General features: G+C 40.1%; 1 long non-coding RNA gene across 1 annotated transcript; it reads left to right on the top strand.

Annotated features, from left to right (window-relative positions):
* The first annotated feature begins 342 nt into the window (after positions 1–342).
* Positions 343–2,420, top strand: LOC115293282. The gene is made up of 3 exons (XR_003909469.1): positions 343–498; positions 1,918–2,162; positions 2,317–2,420. It is a non-coding gene; the product is annotated as an uncharacterized LOC115293282 (long non-coding RNA).
* Positions 2,421–13,037: the final 10,617 nt, after the last annotated feature.

The following is a 13,037-nucleotide window of genomic DNA, read 5'->3' as shown; positions in this document are numbered from 1 at the left end:
CTCCCCCGGGGCGGCTCCGCGGCTCCCGGCCGCCCCCGGGCCCGCCGCGCTCCGCCCCCGCCCCTTCGGGCGAGGGGGCCCGAGGGCTGGGAACGAGGTCCCCGCACGGTCACCTCCTCGTCGTGCGCAGCTTCCAGGGCTTTCCCTGCGAGGATCACTTGTCCTGGCTGTTCGCACTTACGTGCGGGCAGGAGGGGGACAAGAGCTGGGACTCGTTCGTGAGCCTGGGCAGGGGGTGAAGGGCGGGCCTGGAAGTCTCCTTTTGCTCCGCCCGAGTCCCGTGTCCCTTAAAAGCAGCCCTGCGAGGTGGCCACGCCGCTTGCCCGGAAAGAGGCCGAGGAAAATGTCCGACTCTCCCTCAGCCCAGCGAGGGGCTGGGAGGGCATTTCCCAAGAGAACCAAGGAACCCTCCCCCCGGTCCCGCCTGAGGCTGGAACTCCCGCGCAGAGAGTGGACGGAACTAGCAGACCGGGCACCGGGGTTGAACCTGCGGAAAAGGTGCGGTTTCTAGTCACACACGCACACGCACACACACACACACCCCTCCCCCCTAACCCGGTCCCTGGGTTCAGGTTCCCTCGGTCTTCGCAGTCCTCTCCTGCCCGCACTCCAGGCCTGGGGGGACCCCCTTTCCCAGGCTGGCTCCCCACCTCCCTCCCCCCTAACCCGGTCCCTGTGTTCAGGTTCCCTCGGTCTTCGCAGTCCTCTCCTGCCCGCACTCCAGGCCTGGGGGGACCCCCTTTCCCAGGCTGGCTCCCCACCTTTGTCTGCACGCCCTCCACCCCACCGAAGTCCTAAACGCCCTACGCGCACACTCCACTTCGCGCCTAAACTGGCGGCTTGGAACTCAGGAGCCAACGCCCTCAGGGCTTCACCCCAAAGCAGGAGAAAGCAGGGTGCCGAGGATTTGGGAAGTTTCAGCTGGAAGGTTCTGTACCCACGAGATCCCACAGACGTAGTGATAGGCGTACAAGTCGAGGGCGGTGTCTGCCAGTTTCCGTATCCCAAATTCAGGTAGCCTCTTGGGTGTGTTCACCGTGCATTTTCTCCTCCTCCCCAGCGCCAGCCATTTCTCATCTCCCTAAATCCCACTCTCTTCTCCCAGCCTCTCCCATCCCAGCTACCAGCCTCGATCCCGTGTTCAGGGTTCTGGTTTCTTCAAATAGCTGGTCCTCCTGGGGTCTTCGAGTTGGGGGGTTGGGGAGCGAAGAGCAATCTGGCAGGAGAAACAATGAAGAGGATGAAAAAGAAGTCAATGGACTGAGGGCCGGGAAGGAATATGCAAACTGAATGAAAACGCTGGAGAAAGGCTGTAATGCAGGAGGCAAAGCCCTCCAGCCATACACAGGAGAACTCCGGGGGGGGGGGGGGGGGGGGGGGGGGGAGAGAGAGAGAGAGAGAGAGAGAGAGAGAGAGAGAGAGAGAGAGAGAACCATTTCTCCCTTGGGAAAACATCAATGTTTATAGTAGATAGATTGGAAAATTTGGACCACCTCCAGCAGAATTCCCAGAGAGCAGTGGAGAGTCACGGATAAACTTCAGGACCTAGAGCATGCCTTCACCAGCCCCACTTCCCAGTCTAAATTCCTGGGACGACTCATAACCCTGAAAGCTCTTGGCCAATGATGAGTAATTCATCCTGGGAAGTGATGGGTCATTGAGGAGATGCAAGGAAACAGCTGAGTCAGTTTACTGCTGGCCCGGCTGTTGTTCTGCCTTAGGCGTCCTCTAACTCATCCCTCTCTCCTGGGCCGGGTTAGGTACTGAAACAAGCACTTGGGACCCTTCCTTGAACTAAGAAGTCATTTTTGATGAGAAAAGAAGGAAGTGGGGAGGAATGGAAGTCCTAAAACTGTGGTGGTTATTTTTAAGTTCAATTTGGTGTATTTTTATATCAAAATAATTTTCATTTCCTAGATAAAAGAATGGCCTTCAGTGCTACCTGATGGCAACCTTCTCTCTCAGTCTCAAGGTGCTGGTGGGCACAGCCACAGCTTCAGCGGCTCTGATACAGAGCCAGTCTGCCTGAGGAAGCCCCCACCAAGCTCAGAGGTCAGACATCACAGCCTCAGGGCAGTCCAGTCCGTGTGCAGTCCAGCCACGGAGCACATGCAAGCTTAGCACGTACTTGTGGAAGGGAGCCAACCACCCCCAATTTGCAGGTGAGAAGACTCCTTTCTTCTGGCCTCAGGGCTCCACCTCCCCTGAACTCTGCACTCTTGAAGTGCCATTACAGAACATTCCCTAGTGTCCCACTTTTAAAGCCTACCTCAATTTTAACTATGAAATCTCCTTTCCTTCCCTAATTTCTTCTAGTGGCTAAGCCATTAAAAGTCCAAGAGGCTAGAAGAGACCTGTCCCAAGAAGAAGTTTCTCCTTCTCTGATCATTAAAAGAAAAATCCTCTCTGAAATAGTCTTATTAAACTTGCATCCTTTCTGAATACGGCAATCCCTCTATATCTGGTAGTTATTTTAATTTTATATAAATGGTACAATCCTATGGCAAAAAGTGTCCAGCCAGCTGATGGGGATAAAGGGTCCAGCTTTTTTTCTAGGAAAAGTTCTTATAGCCAAAAAGATTGGGAGAATTTATTTACAGGAAGGAGAATTGGTCTCAGGTCTCAAAGTATATAGAGATGGACATTTCCTCCTTAAACCTCTTCTGTTTTCAATTTGCCTTCACAGCAGCCCCATCCACCTAATATTGCCAGTTCTCCAAGCCAATCCACCTCACACAAAAGTGTTAAGGACTTTAGATGTTGTTGTCTACCAGAGTTTGTCTTGGGTGAGAGTGACATTTTGAGCAGAAATGACAGAATAAAGGGAAATCCATGGATAACCTTTCCTGTACTTGTTTAGACATTTCTTGTAGTCATTTCATTGTAAAGATGGGTCCAATGGACAAAACTTATCCTGGATGGTCAGGGAATATGCAGGCCTAAGGGGTTCTCTGAAAAGAAGGAAAATTGCATCCTTTTACGTTCTTCTGCAGCACTTCCAGTAAGATCTAAGAGCACCCAACCTCAATTGAAAACAGGTTATATTCAAAGCTTCAAATTGGCTATATCAAACAGTCAAATTTGCTTACGGATATACAGAATGGCAAGAGAAAATATTAATTTCAATTTACAAGTCATCAAAAAGCACCTTGTGGACCACAAAATGAATAGAGCCAAGTTAACGTAATATATGTGTGTTCTTTCACAAATAAATTTTCCTCTGAAATACAGACATCTGTCATGGAGTCAATTATCTTGCACAGCATGTGCTATAAAAGCACATAAAAGAAATAATATACTACAATGCTTATTTGAAAGTGATCAGGAATATGCAGCTTCATGCTGGCATGTCTTTAATTTCATGGTGTTAAGAAAAAACTATAGGAGTATGAAACAGCAAACCCTTTCCTACTGGAGTACTAATTCAGTTATGTACCATGATATATGTAGGAGGAAAATTTTTCCTCATTAACTGACAGAAACACTATGGAACTATTTTCTTGTCTTCCTCTACTAACCCCTGTAGAGAGAACGTGAACATGAAGTTTCCTTTGAAAACAAAGGACTCACCACACTCTGATCAGCTCCAGGGGTGTGCAGAAGAACAAGGCTGGAAATGGCATTCTAAGGACATAAATTATCATTTAAATGAGGCTAGACTCTCACGAAATTTATGCATCAAATAGATCTCAAGATTTGAAAAGTGCAATAAGAGATAGTTAGGCCAAGTCAAACTTCCTTGAGGTAATGCAAATATGAAACCTTTTTCTCTCTTTCTTTTCTCAGGTAAACTTCCATTCTACCCTCTTTCACTGCATGATGCACACATAAATAAAATACCAAAGTATTTTGCAGAAAACCCTGCCAGGTTAAGTACACAGAGCCTTCCTGAATACCTCATATTACTTGTGATACTTCAAAATACATTTTTAAAAAATTTTTAAGAGGAATATCTTAATAGCTTCCCAGAGAGTAGAATGTATTATCATGGCAGTACAAAGTACATCATTCATTTCTAATCCTTGGCTCTACAGGTGTTCCCTGCCCAGACTGAGGTTGACACTTAAAGGGCCTAATTATGATTCATATATCCCACATTCCCCAGGAACTGGTCCCTCTAATTTCATACAGGCCCCTTATTTGGAGGAGAAAAATACATTTCAGCCTTATTGGCTAGATATAGGGATTCTCAATCCTGACTGCATATTAAAATTATCTGGGTAGCTTTAAAAATCCTGATGTCTCAACCTTGCCTCAGACCAAATAATCAAGATTCCATGTGGGTGGAGCCTGAGGATAGGTATTCATTTAATTCCCTAGGTGGTTTTTTATTTGGACTCAGGGCCCCCATTGGCAGAGTGTAAACACCTAGCAAATAAAAATAAAGCCCTTCTTTTTTAATATACGATTTAATATGAACTGACCTACCAATTAGGTGTACTTTTTTATGTTTTTATTTAAGTCAAGGAAGTTGCTAATTTGGTTTGACAAGGTAAGTTTTCATTACCAAATAATGTTTTCTCTACCTAACTTTCTGGCTAAGATAGTGAGGCTGGCTCACAATGAAAGTCCATGACCCACCCTGGTTTTGGTGGGTTTGTTACTGGAATCAAAGCCATGGATCACTGTAGGAAAACAGACGGGGAAAACTGAATCTTATAAGCCTTAAATTCCCACAAGTTAATCTCCTTGGGCTGTTAAACCATTATCCAATTTAGCCGTTAAAAAACAGATAGATGCTATAATTAATTCTCTCTATAAAGTCCAAGGTTTAGAAACAAAATGATTACGAGAACAACCAGAATCATCGGTTTTACATAGACAGCACTAATGAAAGAATAAATACTTGATTCTGAAAAAGGAGTGTTAAAATGCTCCCAGCAATTCACATTTGTAGTTAATATTTTAAATATGTTTATGTAATAAAATAATCTAACCCAAAAGAGAATATATGATAGGTTTTTATATACAATATCATATTTAAACCATAAAAACTCTCTCCATACAATTTAGCAGGCTTCGATAAGAGAGAGCAAGGTGGGAAGAGGGGATATAAGAAGGAAATCCGTTGATAAGCAATTGATATATTGGAGAAGTTGAATGAGCTAATAGTGTTTGAGCAGTAGAGATTACAAGGTCAAGTAAATCTAAGTCAACACTTATTTGAAATGACTACCAGCAGTTTATAAAAGTGGTATGGCAGAGGTAAAGGCTAGAATAGCCACTGAGTCACTAGAAATTTCTGGAAATCAAGGACTCCACCACTGTTCCATGTACTTAGATATTTTTGAATAAGAAATTCAATTAATTTCTCACCAAATGAACTTATTTTGTTTCCTAATAGAAGGTGGTAATTCCACATATTTTTTTCAAGTAGAAAATAGACAAGTGGTTATTAGTACATATAAAGGAAATTAAAAGGACTGAGATTCTTTGAAATTATTTAAGTATGTGATCTCAATTTTGTTGAATTTTTTAAAAAGATGCTTTATACTTTTGTGGACTTTCCAAAATCATCATGTAATACATTTATTGTTAGAAAATGACCGTGTTATTTTTAAAAGGCATAATCTACATTCTTTGTCATAGCATTCTGGTTTTTTTTTCAGTGACTTGAACACTGAAAACAAAGTAAATTTGCTGCACAAATAGTTTTCTTTCTCATATTTGTATTTTCTTTTCATTTTACACCTGTAAATTTGCATCTCTATTTTAAGTTCTTAGTGGGATGGCATTGGAGATTTGGTTTCAACAACAACAACTAGATCCCGGATAATGTAAAGAATGACAGATTTTCCAGTCCTATTTAGCAGCAAGAAAACCACATATGGATGTTAATTTTTTTTTTATCATGAACAGAAAAAAAAATCTTTTCAAATTAGCATCCAGGAGGTCAGAATACCTGATTCTCATTATTGTGCATTTATTGTTAATGACTTGTGTGACATGCACGTCACTTCTCCTCTCTGGTCTTTTAACAGTACACAGTGAGAGGTTGGCCTAGACTGCAGGTTTCCGTCAAAAATAACGTAAGCTTATTTTATGGAGAAAAAATTCACTCATGGAAGTGCTTTGGGATTAGATCCCTATGTTTCTGAAATATTGATGGCTACAAAACACAAGTATATACACAAAATAACTACTTTTTCTTGAGGCTTAGGCAGCTGGGCACTCTGCTCCTGCCCTTTGTGGAAGGGTTTTTCTGTTGGGTGGAGGCATCAGTGAGTATTTTTACTCTCCTGCGATCAAGGCCTGAACCTTCTCAGGAAAGGATACCTGAGACACTGAATGTCTGAATACCTGAAGCAAGTATAGAGGGGTTGGTCAAAGTCTACTCTGGTCATTGGCAGCCACTTTGATTCCAGAAGCAAAGTAGTCAAAGACAGATGGTCCGTAGCAGGATGGTTGTAGGGGTACAAGTAGTGGATCCAGTTCTAAGTTTCCCTGTCTGCAGTCCATCCATTTCCTCATCTCCCTATCTCGATTTTGCTGAGTTTTGGAGAATGAACGGAAAGACATGGGTTAATAGCTGCAGGAGCAGAGAAATAACGTGGTGTGACCTGCAGAGCAGCCCAGGGTAGCAGTGAAGAGGCCTGGTGGTGAAACACTGGATGACCCTCAAATTGTCTGGGAAGGAAACACAGTAAAAGGCAGCCTTTCCTATCAGGCCAGCTAGGTGGAGGATTGGCTAACTGTTTGAGTATTAAAGAGAAGGCATCTGAGGATGGGATTATTGATAGCATTTGGGTCACAAGAGATCTCTTCTTTGTTGAAGGCTTACTATGTGTCAGGCACTGTGCTGTGCTGCTTACCTACTGCATCCTTCTGTCTTCCCAGAAAAAAAAATAGAAAAAAATGTACTGAAGCAAATGATAGTCTTATCCTTTCTTACCATGGCTGCACTATGAATCCCCACTCCATGGCTACACATTAGTAAGTATGTGGCTTTTGGTTTTTATTTTAAAATTTAAAAAAAATCCTTTGTGGTAGGAAGAATAATGGCTTCCAAAGATGTCCACACCGTGGTCCCTGGAGCCTGAGACTATGTTACTTTCCATGGCAAGAGACTTTGCAGATGTGATTAAGTCAGGGAGATTTTCCTGGAGTAGCTGGGTTGGCCCAGTCCAATCATATGGGTCTTTCAAAGTGGATTAGGAAAGCAAGAGATTCAGTGATGGGAGAAGAGGCCAGAGAGATGAGATATGACAAAGACTTAGCTGCCATTTCTGACTTTGAAGACAAAGAGGCCTATAAGCCAAAGAGTGCACATGGGATTTAGAAGCTGGGGATGAGTTCCGACCAACGGCCAGCAAGGAAAAAGGATCCTAATTCCTACAACCCCAAGAAACTGAAGTCTATCAATGACCCAGATGAGGAAGAATATGGATGCTCCCTTAAGCCTCCAAAAAGGAACTCGGCCTTGCCACACTTTGATTTTGGCTTAGTGAGACCCATAAAACTTCTGACCCATAAAACTATAAGATAAAAATAATTTTGTGTTCCAAGATGCTAAGTTTGTGGTAATTTGTTACAGCAATAATTGAAAAGTAATACATCCTCTATATTTTGAATGAAAGCTAAGACCCACACCCCTTTACCTTTGGCTCCCAGTATTTTTCAAGGAATTGACATTTAGTTTGAATAAATGTTGGGTGAAGAAAGTAAGATAAAAGCGAGGGAGAGTAAGAAACAGCATATTAGTTCTTGGACCCCGAGTCCTTCATGTGTATGTGGACTCTGCCCCATACTAACAAACAGTTCTCAGGAGGTGCCTGAGAATTCAACTCAGTTCAGCTCAATTCTGACACTGTCTACCTGGAGATAGCGTCAGATTCCAAAAAATAAAGGGCTCATTCTTACAGCACCACCCTCTACTTCAGGTGCCAATCACAAGCCCAGATTCTTACCTATGCTCTGACCAAATGGCTAAAACTAGAGGTTCACCTGGCCCCCAGCTTGGGTTCACTTAATTTGTTAGAACTCAGGAAACCCATTTACTCACTAGATCACTGAGTTATTACAAAGGATATTAAAGAATACAAATCAGCAGCCTGATGAAGAGGTATATTTGGTGAGTCCCAAACAAAGGAGCTTCTGTCCTCAAGGAGCATGGGCGTGGCATGGTGGCATAAGGAAGCATTCTGGTTCCCCAACCAGGAAGTTCTCTCAACCCCCTCCTCCTGGGTTTTTATGGAGGCTTCATTACATAGGCATGACTGATTTAACTAGTTGCTCCTTGATGATCCGTTCAATCTCCAGCCCCTTTCACCTCCCAGAAATCAAGGAGTGGGACTGAAAATTCCAAACCTTTAATCATGGGTGGTTCTGGCAACCAGCCCCCATCTTTAGGTGCCTTCTGAAAGTCACTGCATTAACATAAACCCAGTTGTGTTAAAAAGAGGCTTGTAAAGAGGTGGTGGTGATGGAGGAGGGCACTTATGGAGAGGAGCACTGGGTGTTGTATGGAAACCAATTTGACAATAAACTATTTAAAAAAAAAATTAAAAAAGACCAGAAATAAACATGTTTAATATTTGAAATAAATAAATAAATAAAAATAAAAAAATAAAAAGAGGCTTGTTATGAGTAACAAGACACCCATTTCACCTTTATGGGTCTGAAGCATTTTCAGAAACTGAGGACAAGAGACCAAATAGTATAACAAAAGATGCTCCCACTGCTGTTAATGCTCAGGAATTTCTGAGGGTTTGGGGAGCTATGAGCCAAGAACTGTGAATGAAGACCACATACATAATATGATAAATGTATTTTGGTCATCTGCATAGGGAGATCATAGGGAGACATGTCTTCATATTTTATAAATATTTTTAGAAAAGTGAAAGAGCATTTTCCTAATTAGCCAGGGAATCAACAATGGGTTTGAAATTGGTGAAACTGAAGAGGGGTAGAATGGAAAGCCAACATGTCGCGGCTCATGTTAGGTGAGGGTTATCACATTGTACTTGAGAGTGGATGACAAAATTCGAGCATGCCTCAGCAGTTCACGATTTCTGTCCCCTCTACCATGCTACCCTTGGTTTAAAACCCTAGGCAACAGAGTTTTAGAATTGATATTCTTTTATTCCAAATCCAAGTCGTAGTTTTAGTGCATTGTTGATTTGTGTAGTTTATCCTCAGCTCTAGTTTTAGCAGTACAAAATTAATTCTTGTTGTAATCTTACAAATGAGTAGTGACTCTCACCACACATATATTGTATTGCTTTGCCCACTGTGATCACCCTAGATCAAATCCTTACTATTTGTTTTCAACTTGTGAAATATATCACAGCTACATACAGGTGTATAAAATACACCTACACTGTTATAAATAATAGAAAAATTAATACAGATATATATATGTATATACACAGTTAAAGAAATAGTATTGCCAAAACCTCAGAAAGGCCCTCCTCAGTCATATACTCCTTTCCATAGAGGTAAATAATATCCCAAACTTTATTTTCATTCTCTTACCATCCCTTGTATGTTTTCCACATTTTATGCATTCCTAAACAAAAATATGGTTGTCTTATGTTTTTATGCTTGTGAAATTTATAAAAATTCACAATTCACAAAAGAATTTATACATGTATACACATACTACTATATATTTAAATGTGTATACATAACAAACAAGATAATATGTAAAATTCCCACAAGAGAATCTATGTATAGGCACATGAATACATAAATACATTTATATATGTACATATATACATACACACACATATAATCAACAAAATATACAAAATTCTCTTGTGAATTATTTTTTATAGTCAGATTATGTTTTGGTGGTATTTACATGTTGAGCTTTAGTTCACTCATTCTCATTGCTCTGTATAAATATACTACAGTGCATTTATTCTACTGTTAATGAATATTTGACAGGTCTCCAGGATTTTACTGATAAACACTGCAGCAAACATTCACATACATGTTTTCTGGTGTATAAGTGAAGTTTTTTTAGCGACTATACCAAGGAGCAGAATCACTGGGCCATGAGTGCTACCAGGTAATGCCAAATTGTTTTCCAAAGTATTTACACTAAATTCATCCTTACTGTTTTTCTAGTTAAAAAGACTCCAGTAGTGTTTCTGCCTCCAGTTTTTCTCTAAATCCATCTGTTATGCCCACTACCATTAATTTGGTCTTCTGAAAAATGCTACTTTCAGCATGTTTTCCTCACATTCTAAATGCTAATTTTACTCAAGAACTTACTGTAGCAACTTATTGTCTACATCAACAAATCTAAAATCTTTTGACATATTTTTGATGGTCTTAACATTCACCACTTCTTAAAAATCTGTGCTAAAAAGGTGGATCTTTGTAGTTTTTTCTCCTTAATGCATGTTCTTTTTGCCCTTGAGGATTTACTCCTAAAACCTACCTGCACAGAATCCATCCCTTTCCTCTCTGCTTCTTAAGTACTACCCATTTTTCAAAGTCCATTGATAGCCTCCTTTTCTATGATACTTTTCCTGGCTGTTTCCATTTCCATTCCCTAAAGTCTCCCAGCACGAAGAGTATGTCAAGTCATTCATCAAAACACTACTTGGGGGTTTGTATTGTATGAATTCATGATGTATACAAGAAGAGAAGACCAGGAACCTAAGAAAGTTAGTATGTACATCAGTTTTTCATCATTCTCCCAGCAGGGACTGGATGACAATTTGCCATGGGTGCTTGAGGAGGCAATCAGGGGTTACTTGGTAAGTTGGACCTGATCAACACCACCGTGCCCTTCCAATTACGATTCTTTAGGTCTGTGACTTGCCAGGAGAGATCTGACTAGAGATACCTCTTCATTCTGATCCCAATCATCCTTTCCTCCTTTATCTCTCACCAGGCACTTCCAGGTCTCTTTGCTCTAGGCCCTTTGCTCTCCTTTTGTCCTCAAAATCCTCTTCCTGCCTGTTTCCAAGTCTTTGCCTCGGGATCTCCTTCTATGTGCAGGACCCCAAAATTCCACTCTGCTGAGCTAGGTCCTCTCCATCATTTGAGAACTGTCAGTGAAACCTTTCTAGGCCATCTTACTTTACTGAGATTCTCTTCTTTCAGGAAATTATTGGTGCTCAACATATATTGCCTTATATAGTTAGCTATTTGTTTTATGTATAAACATAAAAATCAGGAGCCATGACTTAAACTCAGCTGAACACACCAAGAACACTGCTGCTGTTCAAAGACAGTTTTTGATTGACAGATGATGGATATTGCCGAAATAACTGATTATGGTTTCTATTCTGGTTTTATAGATGGCAGATATATTTTGCATTCAAAGACGATTATATTTCCTGTGCTGTATTGTCTCACATCAGCAAGATTTATGCTTGAATTCTTAACTGGAATATTGTTTTGTGGTGTTTTGTTTTATTCGTTGCCAGTCTACTAGTATTAAGTACAGAATGAAAATCAGGACTTGGGACATGTACAATCCATGGCTGTGGCAGGACTTTTGTATATATCCACAGTAGGAATACTTGGCATTTATGATATTTCAATATGCTACAGATCTCCTTTATCTGACCTAACCTTTAAGCTTTTTGAACATTTTCTATTGTTATTTTCTTTATGTTAGACCTAACAAACACCTGCTTCTAATGCAAGGTGGCTTGAACTAGGATTCTGAAATATTGCATCTTAGTTTTCAAATCTTGGTATTTTTTGTTGCATAAATTTTCTTTTAAGCCTAGCCTTATTTAAATGCTAATGTCAGTTTTCATTCAGCCAGTTTCTTGTTCTCCTCCATATATCCTCAGAGCTGATCTGAGGGTGGATATTGCATTCACTTCAAAGGAAACATCACACTTGGATCCTCTCCACAGGGGTGCTCAGACTAAGACAAGAAATGATCCCTATAGCTTTTTTTCTCCTGCATTTGTGAAGAAAATAAAATAAAAGGAAAGATTTCCCAGTGCATTTAACATTCTAAGTAATTGCATCAGTACCATATTTGGAAGATTCATACACTATGGCTAATTCACACTCTTAAAGAGCCTTTTTAACACTGCACATTAGAGGTATGTCGGTATGGTAGACTGTTCTCGTGTACCTATTACTTTGAAACAAACAGTATACCATGTTATTACTCTCATGTGCATATGTTAGGAATGATCTCATGCTGTGTAAGATAATTGACTACATGATAGATATACTTTACATGCAAAGGATATTTTAAAGTAGAGAATAAAATATATTACCTTAATGTGGTCATATTTAATAGCTTTTAAATGTCCAATAGGTGTTTTTTCAGCGGTTTGTAAATTGCAATTAATCCTTTCTTAATCTGCTATTGTGGCTCTTATAATTCTTTTTCTGTTTTGATTTGAGGCCTTAGAAATGCATGATTTAGAGCTCATCAGTTTGCAGATAGGAAATGATGATTTAAATTGCCAGTGTTATTTATTATCAAAAATAAAAGACATTTTCCTTTAGGTTAATATTCATAATAAAACCCTTTTTCTTTTCCAGTATTGACATGACTTAAGAAGATTGCTTAGGTATAACCACACTTAATTCAAGTTGGAAAAATAGTAATGAACATTACTATTGATTTTTCTTTATAATTTGTCAGCCACTTTCAATGCCATTACTTAATTGGAAACTCACAAAAATTTTTGGAACTGAAATTAAATTTGTGATTTCCTATACATGAAAGAACTCCAGGTTAGATAAATTTAAAAGAAAACTCATCAAGAGGCTTAGAGAGCTGGGGGAAAAATGGTTCTTGGATTTTAACTCTGATTTCATTCCTTCTAACCCCAAACTTTTGACTACACACTGCTGCCTGTGAATGGTAGATGACTATTTCAAGGGGAAGATTTTGAATCTTGCTTTTATTCTAATAGCTACTTTATGTACCTGAGTCTCTTTTCCCTATGTTTTAGGTAAAGAAGTGACATTTTTATAATTAAAATATAGATAGTTCAGTGAAGAATAAAATCTAATGAAGAGTATTGTCTACTGGCAATTAGTCTATAACAAAAATAAAGATAATCATAATAATTGTATTAAATGTTTGAGTAATCATGCCAAAG

The sequence above is a fragment of the Suricata suricatta genome, chromosome 6, assembly GCF_006229205.1.
Source record: "Suricata suricatta isolate VVHF042 chromosome 6, meerkat_22Aug2017_6uvM2_HiC, whole genome shotgun sequence".
In the NCBI taxonomy this organism is placed as follows: domain Eukaryota; kingdom Metazoa; phylum Chordata; class Mammalia; order Carnivora; family Herpestidae; genus Suricata; species Suricata suricatta.
This window is presented reverse-complemented; position numbering and strand designations above follow the sequence as displayed.